Source organism: Mus caroli, unplaced genomic scaffold (genome assembly GCF_978045245.1).
Source record: "Mus caroli unplaced genomic scaffold, Mus_caroli_1 scaffold_33, whole genome shotgun sequence".
Lineage (NCBI taxonomy): Eukaryota > Metazoa > Chordata > Mammalia > Rodentia > Muridae > Mus > Mus caroli.
Window position 1 is genome coordinate 2412253 of NW_028227288.1, and position 14541 is coordinate 2426793.

A 14541-nucleotide genomic window follows, 5' to 3' on the forward strand; every position below is an offset into this window, starting at 1 on the left:
CTGGACACATGTTCCTTCTAGTACTATTGACTAAAGAACTTTGATCATGAAGGCATGTTGGATTTAATGACAGTGTGTGTTTCTGTGTGTGTGTCTGTGTGTGTGTGTGTGCAATATTTCTGCTGTGATTACTGTTACTTGACATCAAGTGGGCTTCTGTATAATTTCTTTAAATTTTTCTAATTCTTTTTTCTTTTTTTGTAAAGTAAAATTCCTGTCATACCTCCTTATCTTTCTCTCTCACTCCATGTTTGTGTGCATGTGTGTGTGTGTGTTAGTCTTGGGTACACAGATTAAAGAAATCATATTTCCAAGGATTCTTAGAAATAAACAAGGAAGCCAGATGTGGTGGAGCACCCCTTTTCTTTCCCTCTCTCTTTCTCTCCCCTCTCTCTCTCTCTCTCTCTCTCTCTCTCTCTCTCTCTCTCTCTCTCTCTCAATCTCTCTCTCTCTCTTTGTTTGTTTGTTTCTTTCTTTCTTTCTTTCAATTATTATTTTTTTCTCAGGTAGGTTTTCTTTGTGTAGCCCTGGCTGACTTGGATGTCACTCTGTAAGCCAGGGTGACCTTGAATGCAGAAATCCTCCTGAGGCTAAAGGTGTGGTCCACAATTGCCTCAGGTCTACTGTAATTCTCTCTTTAAGAAAACAGGGGGGGGGGGAGGGTATGGAGGACATTTGGGATAGCATTGGAAATGTAATTGAGGAAAATACGTAATAAAAAATATTTAAAAAACCGTGTGTATGAGCCGGGTGTGGTGGCGCACGCCTTTAATCCCAGCACTTGGGAGGCAGAGGCAGGCAGATTTCTAAGTTCAAGGCCAGCCTGGTCCACAAAGTGAGTTCCAGGACAGCCAAGGCTACACAGAGAAACCCTGTCTCAAAAAAAAAAAAAAAAATGAAATCAAACAAACAAACAAACAAACAAAGAAATAAACAAGAAATCCTAACCCTGACCACCAATAAAAAGGCTGTGGAAACTCTTTCATGTCTCTCTCCCTCACAGATAAAGATGTAGCTGCTTGTAAATTAATACTCCATGTGTGTGTATAGGATTCCATGGCCAGCTAGTACCAGCCCCAGATTTGTGTTTCAGAGATCTTTATTAATTTATTTTCCGTGCCTGAGCTTGTGTAGGTGGTAGGCCACCAAACCTCCAGGGAGGTTTTTTTTGCTGCCACAAAAAGGTCGCCTTTCATCTTAATGAGGTCAAAGTGTCAATGTGCAAGCCAGTGACCGAACAAGGAAGTAGACATGCAGACAACAAACATGCAGGGGTACCACCTCCATTCCCTTCTGTTTTTTGGTAAAGGACACACAATTTTTATTATTTACAGTAAGCCTTATAAAGCACTCTGACAGCCCCACAGATATCTGTGATTAGAATTTCCTTTTTTTTTTTTTAAAAAAAGTAATTCTCAGGGGGTGCATGGTGACTTGTCCTAGGTTCTGGTGCCCTCTTCTGGCATGTAGTCATATAGGCAGCACACACACACACACACTTACATTGAAAACTAAAAGTAATAACAGCATACAAGCAAGCAAGCAAACAAACAAACTAAGAAATATATAAATAGGAGGGAAAAAGAGATTCTGGCTTCTGCCAGGTTGTGTGGGTGGCAGAGGCTGGCAGGCAAGCAGGCAGAGAGGACCTCTGTGAGTTTGAGGCTACCCAAGCCTACACTGATAGTTCCAGAAAGGACTGCCAGGGCTACACCAAGAGAAACCCTATCTCTAGGATCAAGAAAACAAAAGCAGAAAAGGTTCTGGCTTTTATTTTACCAACATATGTTTCTTTCATTCTTCTCTTCCTTCCTTCCTTCCTTCCTTCCTTCCTTCCTTCCTTCCTTCCTTCCTTCCTTCCTTCCGAGATTTATTTATTTTATGTATATGAGTACACACTTTAGTTGTAAAGATGGTTGTGATCGTTAATGTGATTGTTGGGAAATGAAATTAGGACCTCTGCTTGCTCTACCCAAGCCCATTTGCTCAGGCCAAAGATTTATTTATTAGTATAAGTTCACAGTAGATGTCTTCAAACCCACCAGGATAGGGTATCAGATCTCATTGTGGGTTGTTGTGAGCCACCATGTGGTTGCTGGGATTTGAACTCAGTACCTTTGGAAGAGCAGTCGGTGCTCTTACCCACTGAACCATCTCACCAGCCCCCGACTTATGTTCCTTCTAGTACTATTGACTAAAGAACTTTGATCATGAAGGCACGTTGGATTTAATGACAGAGTTTGTGTGTGTGTGTGTTGTGTGTGTGTGTGTGTGTGTGCAATATTTCTGCTGTGATTGTGGTTACTTGCCATCTAGTGGGCTTGTGTGTAATTTCTTTAATTTTTTCTAATTCTTTTTTTTTTTTTTTGTAAAGTTGAATTCATGTCATTCCTCCATATCTTTCTCTCTCACTCCATGTTTGTGTGCATGTGTGTGTGTGTGTTAGTCTTGGGTACACAGATTAAAGAAATCATATTTCCAAGGAATATTTTTTCCTGGAAATATGATTTCTTCAAGTAATATATTTTCCAAACAATATTTTTAAAAATATTTTCTTCCTTCCTTTCTTCCTTCCTTCCTTTCTTTCTTTCTTTCTTTCTTTCTTTCTTTCTTTCTTTCTTTCAATTATTATTATTTTTCTCAGATAGGGTTTCTTTGTGTAGACCTGCCTGACTTGGAAGTCACTCTGTAAGGCAGGGTGACCTTGAATGCAGAAATCCTCCTGAGGCTAAAGGTGTGGTCCACAATTGACTTAGCTCTCCACTAATTCTCTCTTTAATAAACAAGGGGCGGGAGGGTACAGGGGACTTTTGGGATAGCATTGGAAATGTAATTGAGGAAAATACGTAATAAAAATATTTTTAAAAAACGTGTGTATGTATGTATAGAAATAATATTTATCCATTAATATCTCTTTTTCCTAAAATTAATGTCATTCCTCCTTATCTTTCTCTCTCACTCCATGTTTGTGTGCATGTGTGTATGTGTGTTAGTCTTGGCTGCCACCCACATGTCGCCTTTCAGCATGGTGAGGTCAATGTGTCAATGTGCAACCAAGTGACAAAACAAGGAAGTAGACATGTAGACAACAGATATGGAGGTGCACCATCTCCCTTCCCTTCTGTTGTTTGGTAAAAGACACACAATTTTTCTTATTTACCATAAGCCTTAAAAAGCACTCTGACAGCCTCTCAGATATCTACCTTCTATGTGATTAGAATTTCCTTTTTTTTTTTTTTTAATTAATTCTCAGGATCTGCATGGTGACTTGTCCTAGGTTCTGGTGCCCCCTTCTGGCATCTAATCATATAGGCAGCAGATAGAGCAAACACACAAATTTACATTGAAAACTAATAGTAATAATAACAAACACGCAAGCAAGCAAGCAAGCAAGCAAGCAAGCAAGCAAGTAAGCAAACAAATAAATAAATATATAAATAAGAGGGAGAAAGAGATTCTGTCTTCTGCCCGGCTGTGTGGGTGGCAGAAGCAGGCAGGCCGGCAGGCAAGCAGAGAGGACCTCTGTGAGTTTGAGGCTACCCAAGCCTACAGAGCAAGTACAGAGCAGCGTGTGTGTGTGTGTGTGTGTGTGTGTGTGTGTGTGTGTGTGTGTATAATATTTCTGCTGTGATTACGGTTACTTGCCATGTAGTGGGCTTATGATTGATTCTGTAATCTTTTTTCTAATTCTTTTAGTTTTATTTTATTTTATTTTTGTTTTATATTTTATTTTATTTTATTTTTGGTTTTTTGGACAGGGTTTCTCTGTATAGCCCTGTCTGTTTTGGAATTCAGTTTGCAGACCAGGCTGGCCCCGAACTCAGAAATCCTCCCATCTCTGCCTCCCTAGTGCTGGGATTAAAGGCATGTGCCACCACTCCTGGCTATTTTTTTAATTTTTAAATTTTATTTATTTAGTTTATTTATTTTTTTTTTCACAATGCGGTTTCTCTGTGTAACCCTGGCTGTCCTGGAACTTACTCTGTAGACCAGGATGGCCTTGAACACATTAATCTGTCTGCCTCTGCTTCCCAAATGCTGGGATTAAAAGCATGTGCCACCACTGCCCGGACTAATGTTTTTTTTTTTTTTTTTTGGAAAATACCTTTCTTTCTTTCTTTCTTTCTTTCTTTCTTTCTTTCTTTCTTTCTTTCTTTCTTTCTTTCTTTCTTTCTTAAATTTATTCTTTTCATACATAGTTTCTTAGTGTAAGCAGCCCTGGCTGTCTTGAAGACACTTTGTAGGCCTCAATCCTTTAAGAGCCTGCCTCTGTTTTTCAAATGCTGGCATGAAAGTTGTACACCACTATGACCTGCTACGATTCTTATCTTCTTATTTTTGTCCCCCCCCACCCACCCTTCCTTTTTGTGATTTTTGCTTTTGCCAGGCAGTGGTGGTGGTGGTGCTGGCAGAGGGAGGTGGATCACTGTAACTTTGCAGCTAGCTTATTCTACAGTCTGAGTTACACAAAAGGGGTTCCAGAATGACTGGTTATATTTTTCGTTTTTTATGCATTTTAATTAAAATTTGATTAAACCAAAAGAATTTAGACTGACCAATTCAGAGTCTGGCGTTTAAAAGTATAACCAAAAAGTATGAGGCTGTCTGTGGATGGTCAAGGGTTCAGGCTGCTTTAGGGAGCCTCCTCACCTTTCTGCATATGCAAACTAGGCCACCTAGAGGCTGGAAACAAAAGCTACCTTGAGCAGTAGGTCACGTGACAGCCAGCCACCTCCATCTTTATGAGGACAGATGTCAGTCAGAGGACAAGATGGCTGCCACCCACTTGTCGCCTTCCATCTTCTTGAGGTCAATATGCAAATTAGTGACAGAACAAGGAAGTAGAAAGGAACAGATATGCAGGTACACCACCTCCCTTCTGTTTTTGGATAAAAGACACATAACAATTTTTATTATTTACAGTAAGCCTTAAACAGCACTCTGACAGCTGCGCAGATATCTACCTACTATGTGATTTGAATTTCCTTTTTTTTTTTTTTTTTAAATTAATTTTCAGGAACTGCATGGTGGCTTCACCTATTTTCTGGTGCCTTCTTCTGATATGCAGTCATCTAGGCAGCAGATAGAGCACCCCCCCACACACACTTACATTGAAAACTAATAGTAATAATAACAAACAAACAAATAAATGAAAAGAAGGCCAAAAATAAAAAAAGATTCTAGCTTCTGCCTGGCTGTGTGGGTGGCAGAGTGTAGGTAGGCAGGTAGGCAGGCAGGCAGAGAGGACCTGGGTGAGTTTGAGGCTACCCAAGCCTACAGAGTAAGTTCCAGGCAGGGATGCCAGGGCTACATCCAGAGAAACCCAATCTTGAGGCAAAAGAAAACAGAAGCAGAGAAGGTTCTGGCTTTTATTTTCAGACATATGTTTCTTCTAGTACTATCGAACTTTGATCATGAAGGCACGTTGGATTTTATGACAGAGTTTGTCTGTGTGTGTGTGTGTGTGTGTGTGTGTGTGTGTGTGTGTGTAATATTTCTGCTGTGATTGCAGTGACTTGCCATCTATTGGGCTAGTGTTTGATTTCTGTAATCTTTTTTCTAATTCTTTTTTTATTTTTAGGGTTTTTTTTTTGTTTTTGTTTTTGTTTTTGATTTTGTTTTTTGAGACAGGGTTTCTCTTTATAGTTCTGGCTGTCCTGGAACATTTAAAATATTAAAATTATTTTACTATCATACTTGTTATCTTCCTCGAATCGATTTTTACTTCACTTTTTCATTTGATTTAATTTTACCTGCTAGCCAGAAAGACCTACGGATTGTTATGCTTCCCTTACCCTCAGGGACCCAGACACAGGGTCCCACTGAGGCTCTCATGTTCTCTTCCTGAGTGCGTGAGTCTATCAAAAATTATTTTAATATCATACTTGTTATCTTCCTCCCCCTCCCTTCTCCTCCATGTCTTTGGCCTTTCTTCACCTTTTATTATGAGGCAGGGCAGGGAGGCCAAGAAAAGAGAGCAAGAGAGGCTTGACTCTCTTTAGCAATCTTCCCAAGGTGGCTGGCTATATATTCTCCAACCTCTGAAGGAAACCCCTTTGCCAACCAACCCCACCCTGCAGAGTTACTGATTCTTTGATCAGTCGTCTCTCCCCACCCCCTTACTGTTCCCATTCCGAGAGGTGATCTAGTATGCTCTCAGAAAAAAAAAAACAAAACAAACAAACAAACAAAAAAACCAAAACACACACACACACACACACACACACACACACACACACACACACACACGCTCGCGAGGACGAGGGGAAGTCGTGCATAAAATAAATATTTTTCTGGCCAAAGTGAAAGCAAATCACTATGAAGGGGTACTCCTAGAAAAAAATAAATACAAACGGGCATTTTAACCATTCCACCACTGTTTTAACTCTGAATTTAGTCTTGGAAAAGGGGGCGGGCGGGAGGGCGAGCCAGCGAGCGAGCGGGCGGGCGGGCGGGCGGGGGCGGGGAGGGCGAGCGAGCGAGCGAGCGAGCGGGCGGGCGGGCGGGCGGGGGGGGGGAGGGCGAGCCAGCGGGCGGGCGGGCGGGTGAGTGGCCGGCGGGCGGTGGCAGCGAGCCCCAGAAAACAACAAACCCCAAGCGGTAGAGTGTTTTAAAAATGAGACCTAAATGGGGTGGAACTGAGGTCGCCGCCACCTTCCACTGACACCGTGCTTAGATGCTCCCTTCCTATACTGTGCTCCGTTCCCCTAATTGTGCCTGTTCCCTCGCCCCGCAGACCGATTCGCCAGCCACGTACTTTGACTTAGAGAACGGTTTCGCCTGTTTTCACCACTCACTGTCCTACTTTCGTTTTTGGGTGCCCGAGTCTAGCCCGCGTTCGCTATGTTCGGGCGGGACGATGGGGACCGTTTGTGCCACTCGGGAGAAGTGGTGGGTGGGTACGCTGCTCCGTGGTGCGTGCGCGAGTGTCCCACCCTGAGCTCGGGAGGACCCTCGGGAGAGACCGAATGAGTGAATGAATGTGGCGGCGCGTGAGCGATCTGTATTGGTTTGTTTGGTTGATGGAGACCGTTGTCGGGCGACACCTAGTGGTGACAAGTTTCCGCAACGCTCCTGCCGTCTCCGCTTGGTGACACAGAGGAGGGAAGTGCCTGTGGTGAGGCGGCCAGGGTGACATGAGACCCGGCAAGCAGGCGGGGCGTATCGGAGATGGTGTCGTGTGGAGGGACAGTCTGTACCAAGGAGGTTGTACCGGGAGATGGGCAAAGCAGACCGAGTTGCTGCGCGCCCTTTGGGGAAATAGAAGGTTGGTGGCGACGTTATTAGGTCGACCAGAAGGCTTAAAGTCCTACGCATTTTTATTTTTTTTTTCTTCCAGAAGCCTTCTCTGTCCCCGTCACCGGGGACATTGTACTTCTGAGTCCGAGAGGACCCGACTGGCCCGGCTTACAAGCCGACGTGGCCCGGTGCTGGAGGTTCAGATCTTTTTTTTTTTTTTTTTTTTCCTCCAGGAGCCCTCTCTGTCCCTGTCACCCGGGACACTGTACTTCTGAGTCCGAGAGAACGCGACGGGCCCGGCTTACAAGCCGATGTGGCCCGGCCAGCTGGAGTGTCGGATCTTTTTTTCCTCCAGAAGCCCTCCGTGTCCCTGTCACCGGTGTCACTGTACTTCTGAGTCCGAGAGGACGCGACGGGCCCGGCTTACAAGCCGATGTGGCCCGGCCAGCTGGAGGTTGGGATCTTTTTTTCCTCCAGAAGCCCTCCGTGTCCCTGTCAACGGTGTCCCTGTACTTCTGAGTCCGAGAGGACGCGACGGGCCCGGCTTACAAGCCGACGTGGCCCGGTGCTGGAGGTTCGGATCTTTTTTTTTTTTTTTTCCTCCAGAAGCCCTCTCTGTCCATGTCACCGGTGTCACTGTACTTCTGAGTCCGAGAGGACGCGAGGGGCCCGGCTTACAAGCCGATGTGGCCCGGCCAGCTGGAGGTTGGGATCTTTTTTTCCTCCAGAAGCCCTCTCTGTCCCTGTCACCGGTGTCCCTGTACTTCTGAGTCCGAGAGGACGCGAGGGGCCCGGCTTACAAGCCGATATGGCCCGGCCAGCTGGAGTGTCGGATCTTTTTTTCCTCCAGAAGCCCTCCGTGTCCCTGTCACCGGTGTCCCTGTACTTCTGAGTCCGAGAGGACGCGACGGGCCCGGCTTACAAGCCGATGTGGCCCGGCCAGCTGGGGTGTCGGATCTTTTTTTTCCTCCAGAAGCCCTCCGTGTCCCTGTCACCGGTGTCACTGTACTTCTGAGTACGAGAGGACGCGACGGGCCCGGCTTACAAGCCGACGTGGCCCGGTGCTGGAGGTTCGGATCTTTTTTTTTTTTTTTTTTTTCCTCCAGAAGCCCTCTCTGTCCCTGTCACCGGTGTCACTGTACTTCTGAGTACGAGAGGACGCGAGGGGCCCGGCTTACAAGCCGATGTGGCCCGGCCAGCTGGAGGTTGGGATCTTTTTTTCCTCCAGAAGCCCTCTCTGTCCCTGTCACCGGTGTCCCTGTATTTCTGAGTCCGAGAGGACGCGAGGGGCCCGGCTTACAAGCCGATATGGCCCGGCCAGCTGGAGTGTCGGATCTTTTTTTCCTCCAGAAGCCCTCCGTGTCCCTGTCACCGGTGTCACTGTACTTCTGAGTCCGAGAGGACGCGACGGGCCCGGCTTACAAGCCGATGTGGCCCGGCCAGCTGGAGTGTCGGATCTTTTCCTCCAGAAGCCCTCCGTGTCCCTGTCACCGGTGTCACTGTACTTCTGAGTCCGAGAGGACGCGACGGGCCCGGCTTACAAGCCGATGTGGCCCGGCCAGCTGGAGGTTGGGATCTTTTTTTCCTCCAGAAGCCCTCCGTGTCCCTGTCACCGGTGTCCCTGTACTTCTGAGTACGAGAGGACGCGACGGGCCCGGCTTACAAGCCGATGTGGCCCGGCCAGCTGGAGGTTGGGATCTTTTTTTTCCTCCAGAAGCCCTCTCTGTCCCTGTCACCGGTGTCACTGTACTTCTGAGTCCGAGAGGACGCGACGGGCCCGGCTTACAAGCCGACGTGGCCCGGTGCTGGAGTGTCGGATCTTTTTTTCCTCCAGAAGCCCTCTCTGTCCCTGTCACCGGTGTCACTGTACTTCTGAGTCCGAGAGGACGCGAGGGGCCCGGCTTACAAGCCGATGTGGCCCGGCCAGCTGGAGGTTGGGATCTTTTTTTCCTCCAGAAGCCCTCCGTGTCCCTGTCACCGGTGTCCCTGTACTTCTGAGTCCGAGAGGACACGACGGGCCCGGCTTACAAGCCGATGTGGCCCGGCCAGCTGGAGGTTGGGATCTTTTTTTTTCCTCCAGAAGCCCTCTCTGTCCCTGTCACCGGTGTCACTGTACTTCTGAGTCCGAGAGGACGCGACGGGCCCGTCTTACAAGCCGACATGGCCCGGTGCTGGAGGTTCGGATCTTTTTTTTTTTTTTTTTTCCTCCAGAAGCCCTCTCTGTCCCTGTCACCGGTGTCACTGTACTTCTGAGTCCGAGAGGACGCGAGGGTCCCGGCTTACAAGCCGATGTGGCCCGGCCAGCTGGAGGTTGGGATCTTTTTTCCTCCAGAAGCCCTCTCTGTCCCTGTCACCGGTGTCCCTGTACTTCTGAGTCCGAGAGGACGCGAGGGGCCCGGCTTACAAGCCGATGTGGCCCGGCCAGCTGGAGGTTGGGATCTTTTTTTTCCTCCAGAAGCCCTCTCTGTCCCTGTCACCGGTGTCACTGTACTTCTGAGTCCGAGAGGACGCGACGGGCCCGGCTTACAAGCCGATATGGCCCGGCCAGCTGGAGTGTCGGATCTTTTTTTCCTCCAGAAGCCCTCCGTGACCCTGTCACCGGTGTCACTGTACTTCTGAGTCCGAGAGGACGCGACGGGCCTGGCTTACAAGCCGATGTGGCCCGGCCAGCTGGAGGTTGGGATCTTTTTTTTTTCCTTCCAAAAGCCCTCTCTGTCCCTGTCACCGGTGTCACTGTACTTCTGAGTCCGAGAGGACGCGAGGGGCCCGGCTTACAAGCCGATGTGGCCGGGCTAGCTGGAGTGTCGGATCTTTTTTTCCTCCAGAAGCCCTCCGTGTCCCTGTCACCGGTGTCACTGTACTTCTGAGTCCGAGAGGACGCGACGGGCCCGGCTTACAAGCCGATATGGCCCGGCCAGCTGGAGTGTCGGATCTTTTTTTCCTCCAGAAGCCCTCCGTGACCCTGTCACCGGTGTCACTGTACTTCTGAGTCCGAGAGGACGCGACGGGCCCGGCTTACAAGCCGATGTGGCCCGGCCAGCTGGAGGTTGGGATCTTTTTTTTTCCTTCCAAAAGCCCTCTCTGTCCCTGTCACCGGTGTCACTGTACTTCTGAGTCCGAGAGGACGCGAGGGGCCCGGCTTACAAGCCGATGTGGCCGGGCTAGCTGGAGTGTCGGATCTTTTTTTTCTCCAGAAGCCCTCTCTGTCTTTGTCACCGGGGGCGCTTTACTTCTGAAGCCGAGGGAAAGCTATGGTCCCGCCTTTGTTTCATTTACCTATCGGTATTTTGAGTATTCCCGGTTGTCAGGTCGACCAGTTGTTCGTTTGACGTCCGGTTCTTTTCTTCATGGGGACATTTTTGGGCCACCCCCCCATGTATGACTTCCAGTTGTTCTCTGTGGGCTGTCATCTTCCTCCCTGTCATTTTTATGGTTTTGATCTATTCTATCTGTTCCTATTGGACCTGGAGATATGTAGTGACACGCTGTCCTTTCCCTATTTACACTAAAGGACACTAAAGGACACTAAAGAGAAAAGACCCTTTCAATCAAGGCTGTTTGCTTGTCCAGCCTATTTTTCTTTGCATATCGGCTTGGGTCTGTCGCCGTGCCTGAAACTGTGCCCGAGACATGCTTCCTGCTTTCCGTGCTTTTGCTTCCCGTTTGTGTGTGCGCTTGCTGGGCAGCTTGTGACAACCAGCGGCTATGATATTGCTGCGTTCTCAGGCGTTTTTCCCGATTTCCACGTTGTCGTTGTCACACCTGTGTCCTGTGTGGAATGGTTGCAGCCAGCTGTCTCGTGCTAGTGTTTCGTGTTCCTCCCGCTGGTTTTTTTTTTTTGTTCCTGGGAGTCCCGAACCTCCACTGTCTTTCGTTTCCCCGTCTTCCACACGCCTCCCGAGTGCATTTTTTTTTTTTTTTTTTTGGCGGGGGGGAGGTGGAGAGTCCCGAATCCTCCACTCTCCTGTCTGCGGTGTCTTGGTTCTTCCTGCCACATGCCTCCCGAGTGCATTTTTTTTTTTTTTTTTGGCGGGGGGGAGGTGGAGAGTCCCGAATCCTCCACTCTCCTGTCTGCGGTGTCTTGGTTCTTCCTGCCACATGCCTCCCGGGTGCATTTTTTTTTTTTTTTTTTTTTGGCGGGGGGGAGGTGGAGAGTCCCGAATCCTCCACTCTCCTGTCTGCGGTGTCTTGGTTCTTCCTGCCACATGCCTCCCGAGTGCATTTTTTTTTTTTTTTTTTGGCGGGGGGGAGGTGGAGAGTCCCGAATCCTCCACTCTCCTGTCTGCGGTGTCTTGGTTCTTCCTGCCACATGCCTCCCGAGTGCATTTTTTTTTTTTTTTTTTTTGTGGCAGCACCTTCGTTGTGTCTCTGCCCGGATCCGTACTGTCTTGCCCCGCGTGTAAGACATGCCTATCTCGCTTGTTTCTCCCGGTTGCGTGTTGTCGCTCACTCTGCTTAGATCGATGTGGTGCTCCTGAGTTCTCTTCGGGCCAGGGCCTAAGCCGCGCCAGGCGAGGGACGGACATTCATGGCGAATGGCGGCCGCTCTTCTCGTTCTGCCAGCGGGCCCCTCGTCTCTCCACCCTATCCGTATTCCGGTGGTGTGTGGAAGGCAGGGGTGCGGCTCTCCGGCCCGAGCACTGACCCGCGCGCACTTCTCGCAGTGGTTCGCGTGGTCCTCGTGGATCGCTTGCCCATCTTCCCTGAGCCGGGGAATGTGGGCTGGTGGCGATGCATAACCTTCCCGTCTGGTGTGTGCACGCGCGTTCTGTTTCTTGCAGAGGTGCTCCTGGATCGTTCCAGGTTTTGCCACCTAGGTGCCCGCTTCTGAGTTGGTGGTGGCGCTTCCCGTTTCCTGGCGTGCCTCCGGTGCTCCGTCTGGCTGTGTGCCTTCCCGTTTGTGTCCGAGAAGCCCATGAAAGGGGGGTCGAGGATTAGAGGAAGGGCGGTTAAAAAAAAAAGCCCCCTTCGTTGGGCGAGCGCCCACCCCGCGCACTCGCGGACCTTGCGCGTAGGGATGGTGCTGAGCGGTCGCGGCTGGCCTTTTTGAAAACTTTCGTGAAGCTTCCTTGCTCCTCTTGTGGAGCTTGGAGAGTGGCAGTGGCCTGTCTTTCGGGGGGGACCTGTTGCAGGGTCTCCTCTGTCCGCGTATGCTCAAAATACCCCTGGAAGAGAACCTTCCTGCTGCCGCAGACCCCCCCGCGCGGATGCCCGCGTGTGGGTCTTCTCTTGTCGCACGCATCCTCTCTCGGTTGCCGGTTATCTGTCTGGCTCTGTGCCTTCCCGTTCGTGTCCGGGAAGCCCGTGAAAGGGGGGTCGAGGAGAGAGGAGGGGGCTAGGAAAAACAAGCCCCCTTCGTCGGGTGAGCGCCCGGCCCCGCGCACTCGCGGACCTTGCGCGTAGGGTTGGTGCTGAGCGGTCGCGGCTGGCCTTTTTGAGAAGTTTTGTGAAACTCCTTGCTTCCTTGTGGGGAGCTTGGGGGGGCCTGGCCTTTCGGGGGGGACCGGTTGCAGGGTCTCCTCTGTCCGCGGATGCTCAAAGTACCCTTGGAAGGGAACCTTCCTGTTGCCGCAGACCCCCCCGCGCGGACCCCCGCGTCGTGGGTCTTCTCGCTTCCCTGTGTGTGCGCTTGTCGCACGTATTCTCTCGGTTGCCGGAGCTCGTCGGGGTTTTGGGTCCGTCCCGCCCTCAGTGAGAAAGTTGCCTTCTCTAGCTATCTTCCGGAAAGGGTGTGGGTCTCGAGGGGTCTCTCCCGGTTGGTCCCCTCGAGGGCTCGCCCCCTGACCACCTCCTGCGCGCGCAGCGTTTGCTCTCTCGTCTACCGCGGCCCGCGCCTCCCCGCTCCGAGTTTGGGGAGGGATCACGCGGGGCAGAGCCTGTCGGTCGTCCTGCGGTGGTTGCGGGGCCGTGTGGTCGGTCGGCCCGGTTGTGTGGTGGTGGCTGGGGAAAGGGCTCCGTGCACACCCCCGCGTGCGCGGTACCTTCCTCCCCTCCTGGGGGCCGCCGCGGGATGGGGTGTTGGGGAGGCGACGGTGGGCTCCCGGGTCCCGCCCGTCTTCCCGTGCCTCACCCGCGCCTTCCGTCGCGTGCGTCCCTCTCGCTCGCGTCCACGACTTTGGCCGCTCCCGCGACGCGGGCCTGTGCCGCGCGTGTTGCGTGCTGTGTGCTTCTCGGGCTGTGTGGCTGTCGCCTCGTCCCCCCTTCCCGTGGCAGCGTTCCCACGGCTGGCGGAATCGCGGGAGCCCTCCTTCCCCCTCCTCGGGGCCGAGAGGGTCCGCGTCTGGCGTTGGTTGAATCTCGCTCTCGGGGGCGGGCCGTTTTGTGGGAGGACGGCTGTTGGCCGCGTCCGGCGCGTCGTCGGACGTGGGGACCCGCTGCCGCTCGTGGGTCTTCGTCGGTCGGCATCGGTGCGTGGACATCGCTCTCTCTCGTGTTGGTGTCGCCTCCTCGGGCTCCCGGGGGGCCGTCAGGTTTCGGGTCGCCTCGGCGCTGCGGGCGTGGTGGGACTGCCCAGGGGAGTGGTGCAGTGTGATTCCCGCCGGTTTTGCCTCGCGTGCCCTGTCCGGCCCGTTGTCCGAGCGGCCTCTCGGTCCCTTGTGAGGTTTCCCCCTTCCGGGAGGGGCCCTGCCGCGGCCGCCCTTGCCGTCGTCGTCGGCCCTCGTTCTGCTGTGTCGTTCCCCCTCCCCGCTCGCCGCGGCCGGTACTTTTTCCTCTCCCCCCCCTCTCCCCCTGGCAGACCCGTGGCCGTGCTGCCGGACCCCCCGCATGGGGGGCGGCCGGGCACGCACGCGTCCGGGCGGTCAGCGGGGTCTTGGGGGGCGGAGGGGTAGGGAGCCGGCTCGGCGGGCGGGAGAAGCTGTGGTTTGGAGGGCGTCCCGGCCCTGCGGCCGTGGCCGGCGCCTTGCGCGGTCTTGGAGAGGGCTGCGTGCGAGGTGAAAAGGTTGCCCCGCGAGGGCAAAGGGAAAGAGGCTAGCAGCGGTCATTGTCCCGCCGGTGTGGAGGCCTGCTGTCCGAGGTGCGTCTGTGGGGGGCCCGTCCGGCCCCGTCGTCCGTCGGGAAGGCGCGTGTTGGGGTCTGCCGGGGCGCCGAGGTGGGTGCCCTGGCGGTGGGATTAACCCCGCGCGCGTGTTCCGGTGTGGCGGTGGGGGCTCCGGTCGACGTCTACCCCCTCTCACCGAGGTCTCAGGTCTTCCTCCGCGGGCTCTCGGCCCTCCCCTCGTTCCTCCCTCTCGCGGGGTTCAAGTCGCTCGTCGACCTCGCCTCCTCCGTCCTGCCATCTCTCGCGCAAAGGCGCGGCCCGAG